The 18,760-nt window shown below is 44.1% G+C and overlaps 1 long non-coding RNA gene across 1 annotated transcript; it reads left to right on the top strand.

Annotated features, from left to right (window-relative positions):
- The first annotated feature begins 11,605 nt into the window (after positions 1-11,605).
- Positions 11,606-15,118, top strand: LOC308593225. The gene is made up of 2 exons (XR_014010867.1): positions 11,606-11,898; positions 14,678-15,118. It is a non-coding gene; the product is annotated as an uncharacterized lncRNA (long non-coding RNA).
- Positions 15,119-18,760: the final 3,642 nt, after the last annotated feature.

The raw sequence follows: 18,760 nt of genomic DNA, 5'->3' as shown, positions 1-18,760 counted from the left end.
CCATGGACCAGAGCACGCCAGGCACTCCTGTCTTCCACTGCCTCCCGCAGCCTGGTCAAACTCATGCTGGTAGCTTCGAGAACACTGTCCAATCATCTCGTCCTCTGTCGTCCCCTTCTCCTTGTCCCCTCCATCTTTCCCAACATCAGGGTCTTTTCCAGGGAGTCTTCTCTTCTCATGAGGTGGCCAAAGTACTGGAGCTTCATGATCTGTCCTTCCAGTGAGCACTCAGGGCTGATTTCCTTAAGAATGGATAGGTTTGATCTTCTTGCAGTCCATGGGACTCTCAAGAGTCTCCTCCAGCACCATAATTCAAAAGCATCAATTCTTTGGCGATCAACCTCGACCATAGTAGTTTCCAAAGAGGCTAGCCTATGCATTCACCCTGCTCTCACAGAGAAATCATAGACAGACAGACAGACAGACACACTTGCAAATACAAACAAAGAGGCAACATGAAGAAGCTGCATGAGTCATGAATCAGACCATTGGGCCATATAGCTCCACACTGAGCGGCTCCAGGTTTTCAAGCAGGGTTCTCTTGTAGCCCCTTCTGAAGATGCCAGGGACCTGACTGGGGGCCTTCTGCATGCAAAGCAGATGCTGTACCACTGAGCTGCATCCCTTCCCTGGTGTTCTCTGGTACCTGTCCCTAGTGATATCACTCATGTTATTTGTCGCTGCCTTCATCTTTCAGGATGCCTTAAATAGTTTTCAATCTAATTGCTGGGCTGACCCAAGACGTTCTGCTGCCTGAAACTGATTATGTATTGACATTTATTAGTCCAACTCATAGATGTCATAATATAGATTCTCCAGGCACTCGTTACTTCAGAGAAAAGGCAAGTAAGAGGGGACACGATAGAAGTTCATAAAATGATGCATGGCGTTGAGAAAGCGGATAGTGAAAAGTTTTCCTTCCTCTCTCGTAAGACTAGAACACATGAACATCCATTGAAGCTTAATGCTGGAGTCAAGAGAGAAAAGAAAGCTCTTCTTCATACAATAGTTAAAATATTGAATTATCTTAAGAGTCCTTGGAGAAGATTAGATAGATAGATAGATAGATAGATAGATAGATAGATAGATGATAGATGATAGATAGATGATAGATAGATGATAGATAGATGATAGATGATAGATGATAGATGATAGAAGATAGATAGATAGATAGATAGATAGATAGATAGGTGATAGATAGATAGATAGATGATAGATAGATAGATAGATGATAGATAGATGATAGATAGATGATAGATAGATAGATAGATAGATAGATGATAGATGATAGAAGATAGATAGATAGATAGATAGATGATAGATAGATAGATAGATAGATAGATAGATAGATGATAGATAGATAGATAGATAGATAGATAGATAGATGATAGATAGATGATAGATAGATGATAGATGATAGATGATAGAAGATAGATAGATAGATAGATAGATAGATAGATGATAGATAGATAGATAGATAGATGATAGATAGATAGATAGATAGATAGATGATAGATAGATGATAGATAGATGATAGATGATAGATGATAGATGATAGATGATAGAAGATAGATAGATAGATAGATACCGTAGATAGATAGATAGATGATAGATAGATAGATAGATAGATAGATGATAGATAGATAGATAGATAGATAGATAGATGATAGATAGATGATAGATAGATGATAGATGATAGATGATAGAAGATAGATAGATAGATAGATAGATAGATAGATACCGTAGATAGATAGATAGATGATAGATAGAATTTGCCTAGTGCTGGCAAGATGTTAAACGTGCACAGGCTGGGAAGATGCAGCAATGTGTTACATGAATTGCCCCCTCCTCCCCATCCTGAGCCGCTCCGCTAGCAGCTGCTGACGGCCCTGCCTGCTACATGCCCTCTGGGCTCCAGGGTCCCAGGCAGCTGGCAGTGACGGTGATTTTCATTGCGCGCACATCTCCCTGCAGATAGCAGTACAAGGTCCATTTGCCTGCTGTTGACATTGTTTCCCAAAGCTCAGAGGCTTCTGGGTTCTCAGTGAGCCAGTGGCAGCGCTCTCAATCAGCTGCAGTGGTGGCTTTCGGCACCTAGTTTATTCTTATTTAAGGGATTACTCCAGCAATGATGATTTCCTTCCCTTGTCCAGCTGGTTAGGGACCCTACTTGGGGGGACGGGAAAAGGAACAAGTTAATCACCCGCATAGCGATGTGTTTGAAGTCCTTGTAAGTTAGTTTACAGACTTTCCTATTGACTTTTTTAAAAGGGTGAGTAGTTCCTGTTGTAATAACAATGGGACATGACAAGGCATGCATTTCTGGGCCATTAAGGCTCCTCTTTTTGGCCTTATGCTCACAGTTCTCCAGAGGCTTGCATTAATGGCTTAGTAATACGACACACCCTATAGTGTCTTATCGCTTAATTGGACTCCAGACAAATTCAGTTAAAACCACATATGCTGTTCTCTTTATTGCGACTATGATGCAGCTTTCCCCCCTTTTATTTCCCACATTCTCTGGTGCTTTTGAAGGTATCGGAGTTACACTAGATGCATCTCTTGAGAATGCAGATTGTGAAGGCAGAGGTTTAACTGTGCCTCACAGGCATTCCCCCATAAAACTAGGAATATGTTCTTCTGGAAAGTTCAAGATGGGATCAAAACTACCCACCTCGAGAATCTCAATGAAACTGCACAAAGGGTATCTGGAGAAGTGGTAAATAGGATGATCACGAGGCAATTTTCGCAGACATCTAGAAGACTGCCTCAGTTTCCCCATTTTGAATCTCCCACCTCACCTTTCACCAGCAATACTGTCCCAGAGCACATACCCCCCAACATTTCTTCGATGAAAATAGGGACATCCTATTTAATGATGATGATGATGATGATAATAATGATGATGATGATGATGATGATGATGATGATGATAATAATAATAATAATAATAATATCCCACCTGTCTGACTGGGTTGCCCCAGCCATTCTGGGCAGCTTCCAGCATATATAAAAACATAATAAAATATTAAACATTAAAAAACCCTTCCCTATACAGGGCTACCTTCAGATGTCCTCTAAAGGTTGTATAGTTACTTAACTCCTTGGCTCAAGGGTTGCACAACTCCCTACCCTCCAACATTTCTCTGATGAAATTGGTACGTCCTAATGAAAAGTGGGATGTTCTGGGATCAAATCAGAAACTGGAATGACTTCTGTAAATCCGGGACTGTCCCTTAAAAACAGAGACACTTGGAGGGTCTGAGAGCATTTTCTTACACTTTCTTGTGAAGCTGCTGGAAACCTCCGTTTGCAGTCTGCTTCATTGGTTGGCCCCGAGAGTGACTGCTTGATTTAGTTCTACAACAAAGACTCTCCTCCCCGAAGGGGAGGGGAGGGGTTGTGGTCGGAGCCCCGAGCCCCGGCTAGCAGGGGGCGTGGCCCCCTGCTGCCCGCTCACCTGGCTGGCGCTCACGCCCCCTCGGTGGCCATCCAACCAGGGGCCACGGAGGGGGCGTGTTCAGCAGCATTTTGCTGCAGCGCCAGCCTTCCCCGGCCTCATTCTTCCTTCTTCGCCCCTTGCGAGTCACCCACCCTCCACTCCCTTTAGTTAGGGTTCAGGTTTTTTGGCCTTGCTATGGACCTTAGGTTGGTCGCCCTGGTTGGCTGGGGGGCCTGGTAGGAGTTTTTCCATTTGGCACTAGGCTTTTTGGTTTTTTCGCCTACCTCGTAGCAATCATCACAACTTTTGCGGTATTGGTGGGTAGGTTAGGCATTGGAATAATGTGTTGCGCTGTGTGGAAGTGCTAGGTGTGGCCATCGCCTATGCCTTCAATTTTTAGGGGTATTCCGTTAAAGGAATCTGGGGGTCGTGTATTCCGTCCGATGCCTGCTTGGCGGGAGGCCTTGGCACGACCCTCGGTGACAGCAGGGGTGAGCCTATAGTTGGATTAGCATCAACAGGCTCCACCTACTGGTGAAGAACCCACTTGTTTTCGATCCAATGCCAAAGCCAATACCTTTTCAATTGCTGTAACCAATAAAGTTGTGGCCTTTTCTAGCCCATTAACCTTATATCACGTGTCCATGTGTCTTCATTTCACTTCACCGGGGTCGGGTCCTCGAACCACAAGGATGGGGTTATGTACAAGGCTGTTATGGGAGGAGGCCTGGGGATGTTGCACAGCTGCTCCTTTCTGTTTTAAAAAGATGGATTTTTTGAGTGAGTGGGGAGAAAGCTGAATGGGGAAAATATAGAAGTTTTATTCACGGTTGCCCTGTAAAAAATAAGTGAACGGAATGTGGCTATTCCACACTAAATGCCCAGTGTGGAAGTAGCTATAGATTAGATTCTCTTCCTAATTCCCCTCCCTCAGCAACTACCTCCATCTTTACAAATGTATTGTTCTAATTTCTGGGTACACTGTATATCTAAAGCACCGTCCCCACCTCCAAGAATCCTGGGAATTGTCATTTACTCCTCACAGTTACAATACCCAGCACCCTTAACAAACTACAGGTCCCATGATTCTTTGGGATGAAATGTGTTTCAGATATAGAGAGTGTACACAGACACTGTTTCCTTCTGAGCTTGGTGGGTCAATAAGTGAGGGCTATGAAATACACCATTCTTGCTGAAAACATTCATTGAGGTGCAAGTCTCAGCCATCAGCTTATGAGCTGATCCAAGAAAATTAAAGAATTTATGCTGATAGCAGCAGGTTTTGTATCAGGCTCTTCATGGGAATTTTACCAACAGTTAACAGAATAGAAAAAAATCAATAAGAAATAAAAACATCTGTCAGTCAGTGATCTCCTTAGAGATTTCAAATATACAGCATCACAAGCAACTGAACACACTTTGCTCTTGGACACAGTAAGAGAGGGAGAAAGACCCTGTGGCCAAAATTATGTCCTCTATTTTGAGAACAAAGTTTGCTTCAGTAAGGCAGTCCTAGTTAATATTTATAAGCCCAGCTGTTTTCCTTGGCTTGAAATGCAGCAAAACTGCATCTTGACTGGTGGAAAACTTAATAGAATTATCTGGAAGCCAAGCGAGATGTCTAGTGATGAAAAATCAAGGAAGAACTGAGGCTGTAATCCTATTTACATCTACCTGAGAAATTAAATAGGACTTGCTTCTGAGTAGACATGGTTAGGATTGCTCCAGATGTGACTCTAGTAAACAAATATGAACCTATCTCCTTGCTGCATAGTGACTATAAACTACTTATATTGATATTGGCGGAAAGATTATAGGAGGCTTAGTTTTGACAGATTCGAGTATATACTTCCATACATTACTTCTGGTAAATGAGTCAATATGTCCACTAAATTTTTTTGGAATTGTCTACCCATGTACTCCCCTTCATGGATCACTGCCTTGTCATGGCGAAGGGGCTTGGATAACTCCAAGAATCTATGAGCTATGCCGTGCAGGGCCACCCAAGACGGACAAGTCATACCCAAGAGTTTAGACTAAATGTGATCAACCTGGAGAAGGAACTGGCAAACCACTCCAGTATTTTGCCAGGAAAACTCCATGGACATAAAAAAGGAGAAGCTTTGAGAAGAAAATGAGAGTTTCCAAGGCATGCTCTGGTTCCTGGGGTCACGGAGAGTCGAACATGACTCAGACGACTAAACAACAACAACCCATGTACTATCTGAAACCAAAGGGGATCATTGGTTGCCATATATGAAATATATTGGCATTATTTTCAGCTCCCTACTCCACTATGTAGACATCAGAATCCTCCCTGAAGCCGAAAGGAGAGCCGTTTACGGAGACGGGAAGGAGCATTGTGGGAAAAGAGGCAGAGGGATGGGGCACCCAGGGCCTGAAAAGAGCTCTTTCCTTCACCTCTTTGCTTTTGTCAAAGCTGCCCTTAACAAAGGCTGAAAGTGCCATTCAATAAGGTTTATGAACTGAGAATAAGGAACGGCTGCCCCACTTTAACTAGCCTTCTGAAAAGTCGCTCGTATTATTCATCAGTAGCTGCTGTTTTATTTATAGGTTTATCATCGAATACCAGGATAGAGATCTAAGCAGTTTTCAAAGCATAAGGAAGAAGTTTCTGATGATAAGAGCTATTCGATGGTGGAATGGAATCCCTTGGGAGATTGTGGAGGTTTTTCAGCAGAGATTGGATGGCCACCTGTCATGGGTGCTTTAGCTAAGATTCCTGAATCGCAGGGAGTTGGACTAGATGACCCTCTGGGTCCCTTTCAACTCTACCATAATATGATTCTATGCCAGCAAGTTTAAACTGAAAAGGAGATTCCTTTGAAGATGAGTAAAGAAAAATGCTATGTTGTATTCTACATGTGCTTTGAAGTGACTTCTTAACAGTGCAATCCTGTACCTGTCTACTCAGAAGTAAGTCCCTGTGACATACAAATGTGTAGAACAGAAGTCTAAAGCTTTTATTTTTTATTTTGATTTCTAGCACTTCCCACAAATGAAGCACAAAACTGACTTTTTGAGCTGAGACATAAATAAAGCAATGTTGCTTATATGTTTATCCCAACAGGCTTGCAGATGTATTTTATCGCATCTGCTGAATGCTCTCTGTGCACTGGGCAAGGATATTTTATTTCATGTAATATACAGCATGACACATTACTTTCTAAAAGCCACCTTTCCTATTTTATAAGGTAGAGGAGAAATTTATTGCCTTGGGCATAATGGCCAGAAAGCCAAAATGCTATGATGGTTCTTCTGACGATTTTTCTCTGTGTCTTTAAGGCAAGACTACAGAATTATCTCTTTGGTTACTTTTACATCTCTGAAGAGAGTCCTAAGCCAGGAGGAATTTCATGCAATGTGCATTCTGTACAAAGTGTCAAGAAAGCAATCATGTTGTGGATAGATGTGTCTGGCTGCAGTGGTGGAAGCTGACTAACCATAGAGCTACAAGGTTGGAAGGCCAGACAGTCCCAACAATATTATCGGCCCCTAATCCTTTGATTTAAAGCTCTATCACCCCCATAACCAGACTAATACAAAAATCTGTAGACCATCATCTTTTCATCTCTGCTTCAATAAAATGACTACGGTACCTGTAGATCCCCTCTTTCGTCAATCTTGCAGGGTCTCTTTTAGCTTGCTAAGAGGATAAAGATGAATAATGGACAATAACAGCCTTCCCACAACCTGGTGGCCTTCAGAGGTTTTGGCCTACAAATTCCATCAACTCTAGCAGCCATATCTAATATTCAGGGATGGTGAAATTTGTAGTCCAAAAGATCTGGAGGGCACGGCACCACAGGCGGAAAAATGCTATTAATAAGTCAAAAATTAAATCGTTATTGCGAAAGGACGGGGAAAAAACGCTATGGAAAATTGCATAGAATTTTCCCCCCTCCAGCGCCGTCTGGTTTTGCATGTTTATAACGCATTCAAAACACTGTTTTTTGACTAATGTAGCTGAGTCCTTGGAGTATGAGAAAGGGGTAAAAAGTACTGATTCCCCTCACAGAGCTACCATTCCCAGAGTTCCTTGCAAAGAAGGAGTGGTTAAACCACACAGGGAATTGTAGCTCTCTGAGAGGAATGGGGTCTCCTAACAACGCTCAGCACCATTAACAAACTCTGTTTCCCCGGATTCTTTGAAGGAAGCCATGACCATTAAAGTAGTGTAAACATGTTTTAAAATGTATGGTGCATATTTGGACATCCTGCAACTACAGGTGCCTCCCCAGTTAAGTGCATTTGACTCGTGTGTGTGTGACCGAGTATATTTGCGGCAGCGGAAAAGGATTAAATAAATCGATTTAATCTGCAAAAAGGAGTAAAAAGGGCAAACAATGGCCCCCAAAAGAGCAGGAAAACAGCAAAAATGGCATGAAAAGAGTGGGGAAATGGCTAGCAATCCCAGAAGCCTTTGCAACTGCAATTCTAGGAGCCTTTGCACCAACCCTTGAGGCCTGTGGAGAGTTGGAGTTTGAGAAAGGCGGTTTGGAGGGAGTGATTGTAGTGGAGTCTTGTAAGTGCTGCTGGTTTTTAAAAGGGTTTTCCAAGGGTTTCCAAAAGTTTAGAGGGTGCTTACAGGTTTCTTAGATGGCGCTCCCCACTGTATGCAATTTCACATATACACACGGTACCCGGGAATGTGACCCCCGTGTATGCGGGGAGATATCTGTACTTATGAAGACTCCTACAGGGATGGAATGAAGAGCAAACAGACAGGTGAGGCCACTGAATAAATTGCATTCCAAGTGCTCCAATTCCCACCTGTCAAGGATGTAAAAATGAATGAAAAAGAGCAGCATTGTCCATTCTCTTGCCGCACCAAACGTCACAATTTCTCGGGGTACATGTTGTTTCTCAAAATGGATCCAAACATACACTGGAAGCTCTTATTTCTGGTAAGGTATTTAAAGCACAACTCAAATCAGCTCCTTTGTGAAATGCATATGAGAAAGCGCCCTGAATGCAAAACAATCCTTGCTAGCAGATACTGAGCAATTTCACTTCATCTTGGCTCACATCTCTCTTACTTTTAATGAACAGTGAAGATTATTGGTTTATTGGAACTAATAACCAAAATTATGTTCATGGTTATTGTCTCTTTACTCAAACATGGCAGTAAAACTGAGCCCCCTAGTGCATTATATTCCGCAAGTATGATTAACGGGCCCGAGGAAATGCCTCTATATTTAAAATGAGAATATTTAAAATGAGAAATATTGCTGGAGAGATTAATTTCTCTAGAACTGGGTTGGGAATACTGCAGAGGGATTTATCCCCACGGGGCATATGGAAGAACCCGAACCATGTCATAAGCAGATTGTATTGTTAGTAATGGAAATGTGATCTAAGTTTGAAAAGCTACATAGCATCTTTTCCAGCTACAAAAAGCAGATTGGAGAAACCAATGGACCAAGGACTGATGGGCCAAAGGCCAAATTAGATAACATACCACTTGAAATTAGACAAATGACCTTTAAAAAGTAATGAGTAAATGTGGGGATCTTTATCTCAACCGGGCCACTGGGGTGTGTGTGTGTGTGTGTGTGTGTGTGTGTGTGTTTGTGTGTGTGCACACACACACACCTGCTCCAGTCCTGATCTGGATTGGAGGTCCGCTGCCTGTTTTCAGTATTTGAAGGAAGTTATTTTATTATTTATTTATTTACTTATTAGATTTATATACCACTGCATCATCAAAAGATCTCAGGGTGGTAAACAAGATAAAAATACAACAAAAAGCTCAAATAAATAGTTAAAACAGAAACAACAAAACAAACACCCGCCCTCCCACAAACACATCTAAAAGGCTGTAGAATGTTAATCAGCCCAAGGCCTGGTTGAAGAGGAACCGTTTTCGCTTGGCCCCTAAAAATATATACAGTAATGAAGGTGCCAGACAAACCTCCCTGAAAAGCTCACAGTTTTGCCAATGGAAGCTTTTCTTCTGCTGCATAAAGCAGGGGAGGGTGTGTGGTTCCCTACTCCTTGTTAGGGTGTCGACCCAGGTTGTGGACTCTCATGCCTGTCATTTGTATTAGTAGAAAAACTCCCAATTGCATCAATGGAAGCTTTTCTCTCTCAATGGAATAGCTGGTACACATTGGCTCCAATCCAAGGCTCCCTATTCCTCACCAAGGTCCAGTGGCGTAGCGTGGGTTGTCAGCACCCGGGGCAAAGCAAGTAATTTGTGCCCCCTAACCCGTGGATTTTAGCAGGGGGCAGAGAGCTGCGAGTGCGCCCCCCCAGATATTGCGCCCGGTGCGGCCGGCCCCCCCCTGCACCCCCCACGCTATGCCACTGCCAAGGTCCTGATCCACCAGGCTCTTACACCTATTATTCACTTCTGAAAAGCCATTTATTCAATTCAGTGGAGGCTGGTGTAGTAGAGTAAATGGGGGCTCTGCTCCACCAAACTCAGTTTTTGCTTAGCCAGTCCCTCACCTGTTTGCCTTCTTTCAACTGGTCCAGGGGGTTGGCCCGGCCTGTTAGCTATCTCCCCCTCTGTCTCAGTCCATGGCTCTACTCTGAGTATGACTAATGCTGGAAACACTCTTTTTATCATTCATTTTATGACCGGGGTGGGGAATCTCTAGCCTGTGGGCCAAAAGCAGCTCCCCAAGCCACTCTGTCTGGCTTTGAGGACTTTCCCCAGGCTAAGCCCATTTCCAGCCATGTTCTCCACCATCCTGAAGCACTTTTGCCTGGTTGGGATGTTACCTTCAACTGGGATTTTTTTTTTAACTGGACGGAGAGACCGGGTGGTGGTGTAGAAACCTCTGGAATGGGCCTCCAGTACAAAGACATGAGTCATATTTACTGCTCTGCTCCTGTTTTACCTCTGCCATCCTCTGACCACTGACACATGGTCTTCAGAGTATTGCCTGTAAGACAGGGGTCTGCAACCCGCGGCTCCGGAGCCGCATGTGGCTCTTTTACACCTTTGCAGCGGCTCCGGGGCGGATACTAGCGAGGGGAGGAGGCGCATTGTGCACCCCAACACTCCCCACTGTGGCGGACGCTGTACTGGCTGTGACGTCACATGGGGGCGGTGCGTGCGTTAGTCACGCACCGTCCCGACGTCACCTTCCCGCCCGCCCGCTACATTGTAAGGGGCATGTACGCTGGTCACTGCATTGAAAGGGGGCATGTACGCTGGTCACTGTTTTGAAGGGGAGTGAAGAACACACACACACAAAAAGGTAACTTGTTAATTTAACGTTTATTTCTATGAGGAGGAGTAATTCTGAGGGGTCAAACAAAGAAATAATAAAAAGTGACTAAAAAGTTATTTTTATAATGACGAGTTTTGCGGCTCCCAGTTTTTTTTTTCCTTCGGAAATGGGTCCAAGTGGCTCTTTTTGTCTTAAAGGTTGCAGACCCCTGCTGTAAGGGAATGCAGCCATTAGGCTGAAAAATGTCCTCCCACCCCCTGGATTAATGATGGGCCATTGCCTGGTACCAGTGTTTACAGTGGTACCTCGCAAGACGGAAAACTCGCAAAACGAAAGGGTTTTTTGTTTTTTGAGCTGCTTCGCAAGATGATTTTCCCTATGGGCTTGCTTCGCAAGACGGAAACGTCTTGCAAGTTTGTTTCCTTTTTCTTAACACCGTTAATACAGTTGCGACTTGACTTCAAGGAGCAACTCATAGCACGCAGTGTGGTAGCCTTTTTTGAGGTTTTTGAAGACTTTGGTGATTTTTGAAGCTTTTCCAAAACTTTTCCAACACCGTGCTTCGCAAGACGAAAAAAATCGCAAGACGACAAAACTCGCGGAACGAATTAATTTCGTCTTGCGAGGCACCACTGTATTAGGGTTGGGCTATACATCTTTTTAATAAGAAACAAGCAAAGGAACAAATCACTTCTGAGCTGAACTCACCATTGTGAGATCTAAGGAGATTATGATGATACGCACCCTCCCTCAAGCTGCTGCCATTGGCTATAGACTGTCTGTGATGTCACAAAAGTACTTGGATGCTGAGTGGATATAAAGGTGGGCAAAGGGGGAAGTCAGGGCAAAAAACTTTTTCCTTCCCAGAGGTCAACAGCTGTGGCATTCAGTACTGGGTGGTCTTCTTCCACATGGAGGGTGAGTTGGCACATGGAATGAGGTGATCATTTGGCAGGAGAATTTGGGGCAGGCAGCACCAATTGGAGACACAGAAGCTAGTTCACTCTATCTTCTCGAGTTGCCAACATTTTGATCTCTCAGGGCTCCTGTGTGTGTCTCACCTCCATAGAATCATAGAACTGTAGAGTTAGAAGGGACCCTGAGGGTTATCTAGTTCAACCTCCTGCAATGCAGGGATCTCAACTGAAGCATCCATGACAGATGACCAACCAACCTCTGCTTAAAAACCTCCAAGGAAGGAGAATACACCAGCTTCTGAGGGCGTCTGTTCCACTGCTGAAAAACTTAAAGGTATTGCTGATGTTTAGTTGGACTCTCCTTTCTTGTAACTTGAAGCCATTGGTTCTTTTGATTATAGCAGCACTCTGGGCCTGTTAAAGAAAACAGGAACAATAACACAAAAAGTTAGTCACAACTAAGTCCCTTTGGAATATATGGGACTTAACGTCACACATGGCTGTGCCTGCAGTCCTAACCGTATCTACTCAGATGTAAATCATATTGAATTCAATGGGGCTTACTCCCAGGAAAGTGGGGTTTCCCCCTTACCTGGGAGCAAGACATGTTAAACTCAATGGGACTTACTTTTGAGTAGACGTGTATATTATTGCATTGCTACTTCCTAGTAAGTATGTCTGAGATTTCAGGCTTCTGTTATGTACACTTACTTGGGAATATGTCCCAAGGCACTCACTTCTGAGTGAGCATGCAAAGCTCATTTCTGCTCCACTATTTTCAATGGATCTTAATTTATGGCTGACTTCTGCACGATTGTGTGCTTTATGTATAGCACTGTAAAGAAGATTACTCTTCCTCTTTCTTTCATCTTCTATATTGTTTTCCAAATAGGGGGAAAAAACATCTTTCCAACATGAACAAGAGTCATGTGGTCTAGCTTTTCTGGAGCCAAGACATCATCAGTTTTTGTAAAAAAATGTTTTAATTAATCCTTATGAGACAGATGGGCAGAAAGGTGCAGAAGTAAACAGGTGGTGTTTGGGGGGCATGGGGAACTAGCACTCAGCTTGCCCAGAGGACAGTGGTGTGTCTGACATTTGGAAATGCATGTGAGAAGAAGAAGAGAAATTAAAATGAAATGTGAAGCCTATGAAGAAACAGAAAATAGGAATGAACATGGGCTTCATTTCTGAAGTGAGAATTAGAATAATAGAATCATAGAATTGGAATAGACCACAAGGGCCATCGAGTCCAACCCCCTGCCAAGCAGGAAACACCATCAGAGCACTCCTGACATATGGTTGTCAAGCCTCTGCTTAAAGACCTCCAAAGTAGGAGACTCCACCACACTCCTTGGCAGCAAATTCCACTGTCGAACAGCTCTTACTGTCAGGAAGTTCTTCCTAATGTTTAGGTGGAATCTTCTTTCTTGTAGTTTGGATCCATTGCTCCGTGTCCGCTTCTCTGGAGCAGCAGAAAACAACCTTTCTCCCTCCTCTATGTGACATCCTTTTATATATTTGAACATGGCTATCATATCACCCCTTAACCTCCTCTTCTCCAGGCTAAACATGCCCAGCTCCCTTAGCCGTTCCTCATAAGGCATCGTTTCCAGGCCTTTGACCATTTTGGTTGCCCTCCTCTGGACACATTCCAGTTTGTCAGTGTCCTTCTTGAACTGTGGTGCCCAGAACTGGACACAGTACTCCAGGTGAGGTCTGACCAGAGCAGAATACAGTGGCACTATTACTTCCCTTGATCTAGATGCTATACTCCTATTGATGCAGCCCATTTCTATTTTCAAATTCTTTGTAGATAGTCTCCCCCCCCCCCCAAAAAAAGAAGGAGGTACAGTGATCGGCACCATCCCAGCACTACTGTTTTGTTCCATCTCTTGTTCAGCTTCCTAAGATGACTTGTTTTGCATCATGTTAGCTCCACCCCTCTACAGCAACCAACCCAACTACTGCAAGCAAAGTAATGCTAGGGAAACAATCCCACACACCCAACACCACTTTACCTGCTTTCCATGCAGGCCAGCATGACACCCTGTTTTGTGGAGTTGCACCACAGTAGCATGATGTCAGGGACCATGTTGAGGAGGGCTGCACAGATGAGGAATGGTGGGAGCCTCCCCCTCCCTCTGCTCCTGATCAGGATCCTGAATCTTCCCAGAAGCAGTGGAACAGTATAGATTTGGAACAGTGGTTCGCTGAGGGACATAGTTCAGAAGACAAAAGTTGGGAAGAACTGGGTGGTGAACAGTTAGGAGAAGAAGAACCAGGAGAGAGTTAACAGACTCTGGTTTGCTGGAAAGTGTCCAGCCGATCAGTCCAAGGTCACAGAGATTAGATAAGGTCAGGGAGATTAGATAAGGTAGCTGCACAGAAGGCACAGTGGTTGCAAGACCAGGTTGCAAGACGAGGAAGTGACTTGGGTGACTCGGGGGGGGGGAGTGCCACTGTATTCTGCTCTGGTCAGACCTCACCTGGAGTACTGTGTCCAGTTCTGGGCACCACAGTTCAAGAAGGACACTGACAAACTGGAATGTGTCCAGAGGAGGGCAACCAAAATGGTCAAAGGCCTGGAAACGATGCCTTATGAGGAACGGCTAAGGGAGCCGGGCATGTTTAGCCTGGAGAAGAGGAGGTTAAGGGGTAATATGATAGCCATGTTCAAATATATAAAAGGATGTCACATAGAGGAGGGAGAAAGGTTGTTTTCTGCTGCTCCAGAGAAGCGGACACGGAGCAATGGATCCAAACTACAAGAAAGAAGATTCCACCTAAACATTAGGAAGAACTTCCTGACAGTAAGAGCTGTTCGACAGTGGAATTTGCTGCCAAGGAGTGTGGTGGAGTCTCCTTCTTTGGAGGTCTTTAAGCAGAGGCTTGACAACCATATGTCAGAAGTGCTCTGATGGTGTTTCCTGCTTGGCAGGGGGTTGGACTCGATGGCCCTTGTGGTCTCTTCCAACTCTATGATTCTATGAGTGGGTGGAAACCTTAACTGGGAGCACCTTTACTCCAAGAATGGACTCTTTGTTCTTTCTCTGTGATCATTAAAATCTCTTTAAATGGTAAGAGACTATTTTTTGCTTTGTTCTGCTTAGCCACAGCCAAAGGGATGGATGGGTGAAGAATTTGAAGAAACAAGATTTACCAACTATCGAAGAATGGCAGATGAAGATGATGGAGTATATGGAACTTGCCGAACTGACTGGGAGACTCCTAGACCAGAGAGAAAAGTTGGTGTAAGAAGACTGGAAGAAGTTTAAGGAATATTTGAAAAAATATGTTAATATTTAAATCTTAGAATAGCTTTGGAAGTGGATATAGGCTGTGGGGTTAGAAGTAGAAGATAGGGTATTTTAAAATAGTTATTTGTAAGTGATAAAATGTGAAGTTATTTTAAGTGAGATAAAAAAAAGATGGTTAGAAATTATGATATATGTAAACTGCTAAAGATGAAGTAAAATGAAAATCAGATGGGGGGACTTGGGGAAGCCCACTTAACAATGTTTAGAAAAATAAATAATTCCTTTTAGAATTCATCTTTAGATGAACTGGTTGCTTGCTGCATGAGTTTAGCTGCTTAAAGGAAAAAAAGGAACCACGTTTGCTGTGTAATAATGTTGCAAGCAAACAACACCTGCAGAGGATCAATTTTTTAAAAAATAAAAAAACCCCAAAAGCTTGAAATAAGTGGGAAGCATCAGAATCCCACTAATGCTTGGTGACTGATCTTGTTAGCACACATCGTCTGTCATCATAGCATGGTGACCTAAAACAAGAATCGCACACTGAAGAACCACCAGCAAGGAAAAAAATGTGTTATTATAACGTGCCTCAGTCAGAGCCGCTACACTCCCCCTCCCCATCTCTTTGAACGGAACTTGATTGTCAGCATTATACACAAGTCCAGACAAAGCTTTCAATAGAAGCCTTTTTGGAAGACAATTAAAGAAAGCATGATAACGGGATTTGTCACCATGATGTGGCTGCTATTTGAGCAGGCATTATAATAATGAAAGAAAGTTTTACTAATTGAAAATGTGAATCAAATTCAGCTGTCTCCCTTTCTCTCTCTTCTTTTTTAATTTCTCTTGGATGAAAGCCAATTAAGATCATCTGTCTAATGCATCTATTCACCCCTCGCTGCAACAATGTGTCAATTGTAATGGATGTCTAATAAACTCAGAGTTTCTAGGACAGAATGCTGAGTGCAGAAAACAACCAGTGAGAATCATGGGTGCACATACCTGAGAAATGTTCAGGCAAGAGAAAGATTTGCCCTTAGAAAGGGACTCAGACTGGGTCTTTGCACCACCCCCTCCCCTGTGTGATGTGCATGAATTAGCAGAATGTGATTTTCTACCAGACCATGGCTCTGTTTCATCACCTTGGTTGCACAGAGCTCAGTGGGCTTTCCCATTAACTACAGTGGGAGGGAGCAGCTGTTTGTGGGCATTAAGACCCGGCATAGTTGCACAGGTCAAAGTCCTGGACTAGGAGCAGTGCACTAGAGAATAACTCTCATGAATACCTCCCCATGCTGAAAACATGTAGATCGGAAGGATTGCAGAGCCATTTAGTCTAGTCCCGCCTACCACCACTGCATGGGTAGCCCGCACCAGGACCCTGATTGGGTAGATTCTCTATCCACACACACAGGATTGGGTATAGTCTCTACCTGCATACATCTGCTTAAGCAGATAACTAATTCCACCATTCGTTGAACATGCCAATGTCAGGAGAGACTGGGATTGTTGGCAATGTGTGGGGCTAGGTTGCATGGCGCTGCCCTTCCACATGTATCTTTCTTTTTTAAAAAAGTATGTGCAGAAGAGTCAGTGAAAGAGGCTCCCATTTTTAGGGCACCCTATCATTTCTTTGGGACGCAGGTGGCATTGTGGGTTAAACCACAGAGCCTAGGACTTGCCGATCAGAAGGTTGGTGGTTCGAATCCCCACGACAGGGTGAGCTCCCGTTGCTCGGTCCCTGCTCCTGCCAACCTAGCAGTTCGAAAGCATGTCAAAGTGCAAGAAGATAAATAGGTACCGCTCCAGCGGAAAGGCAAACAGCGTTGCCGTGCGCTGGTCTAGTTTCACCAGAAGCGGCTTAGTCATGCTGGCCACATGACCCGGAAGCTGTACGCTGGCTCCCTCGGCCAATAAAGCGAGATGAGCGCTGCAACCCCAGAGTTGGCCACGACTGGACCTAAAGGTCAGGGGTCCCTTCACCTTTACCTATCATTTCTTTAGAATTTTGTTTGGCTGCAGGGTTCTGAGCTTACTTTATTGTCGCTAAGTATCCAAGAGTGTTGCTTGTATTTCTTTCCAGTAACCATGTCTCCATCTCTCTGCAGCCTCCCTGGCTGCCCACACTTCTTGGTCTGAAAAAAAGAGAGAGTTATTTCACAATGCCTTCGTGATGGGCACCTGGGAAGGCTGTGGAGTGTAGAGCATGGGTGAGCCGATTTGCAAATGTGAGGTAATCATGAAAAAAACACAACCCTGCACCCAACTCAGCTGAATGTTCTCCCCTTTGATAATTTTCACATGGCATTTCTTTTCTTGTTGATTGATGAGAAATGGTCGAGGGGAAATTGGGCAAGCCCTGAACTACCCAAGTTTCACTGGAGTGCTTACAACCCTCAGGAACTGCCTCCACTCTGCCACATATTTACAGCCAAGGTGATCCTAAAGACGCCTGTTTAACAACCGAAATAGCAATACCTGAAGCGTCTGCGAAGTCTATGCACCCCTTTCTTATCCGCTGGAGGGGCTTTGAGTACCTCACTGTTCTACTCCTCAGGAATGTTACAGCCACGTAGCTGGTACCCAGTCATAAAAAAAGGAGAAAAGCTCACACTGTCAGGTTGGAGCTTTTGAATAATTCATGCCGTGCTTCCAGAACAATATACGAATCACCCCTCAGAGAGCTTTAGTTTTCAATCGGCCTTCCAGTGACATGTGGTAAATTATATAGGGTGGCCAGCTGCAAAAGAGAAAACGGGGCTCCTGCATGTTTTAATTGTCGGGCAAAAGAGGGAATCTGCATGGCAAGTTACACCTGATTGGATTCTTCCTTCTACACAGCCATTAAAATGGGCAGGAGGCCTGTCTTCTTATGAAGCTGGTCAGGGGCGAGAAGCCACAAGCCCAGGGGCTAAATGTAGCCCTCCAGGCATATTTATCTAGCCCTCAAAGCTCTCCTCAGGCCACCACTTGGTTTAGGATTCAGGGCTGTTCCTCTGCACAGGGCGCTGAGCCGAGGGAGATCAAAATTGAGAAAATCCATAACTGAGAAGATTCATTTGGGGGCACCAAATTTTGGCCTTGCGCAGGAAGCTATATAACAAAATATTACCAAAGTCTGCTCTGGCCCTAGCCCTGCTCAAGTGCTCAGGATGTCTGCTTCAACTTTAATAATTGCTCTTGCTGTCCTGGATGGAGGTGTGTGTTTGTGTATGTAGGAACAGAGATTTTGCACTGTTGAAATGTAGTCAGCTCTCAAATGCACTGCCACAGCAGCTTTTGTATCTGGCCCCACCCACCACTATCAAGTGGCCCCCGAATGCTTGCTCCTGAGACAATGTGGCCCTTGAGCTGAGGAAGGTTCCCTATCCCTATCCTAAGAAAGTAGCACTAGGTTTAACCAAATGGTAGTACAGTGGTACCTCGGGTTAAGAACTTAACTCGTTCTGGAGATCTGTTCTTAACCTGAGGTACCACTTTAGCTAATGGGGCCTCCTGCTGCCACTGCCGCACCACCACCGTATGATTTCTGTTCTCATCCTGAAGCAAAGTTCTTAACCCGAGGTACTATTTCTGGGTTAGCGGAGTCTGTAACCTGAAGCGTCTGTAACCCGAGGTACCACTGTACAGTATTCATAATAAAACAATCACTACATGAAAACGACAGAAGCAAGTAGCCCTGTGATCCTTTCAAGGTCTCTGTCTCTCTGTCTCTGTCTCTCTCACTCTCACCCACCCACCCACCCACCCAAATACCCAAACCAAAGACAATAGAATTGGTCCTGTGGCGTCTACAGCAATATGTTAGCTGATTCACTCCTTTGCTCATTTTCATCTATCCAGTTTTCAAAATAGTTCTCGAAATTACGAGCAATAAACAAGCTCATGAATACAGAACAGATGGTTTGATCATACCTTTGCAGGGATGTCCAGACT

Source organism: Podarcis bocagei, assembly GCF_964188305.1.
Source record: "Podarcis bocagei genome assembly, chromosome: 8".
NCBI lineage: Eukaryota > Metazoa > Chordata > Lepidosauria > Squamata > Lacertidae > Podarcis > Podarcis bocagei.
The sequence above is the reverse complement of the archived record's forward strand: the minus strand, read 5'-3'. Positions and strand labels throughout refer to the sequence as shown.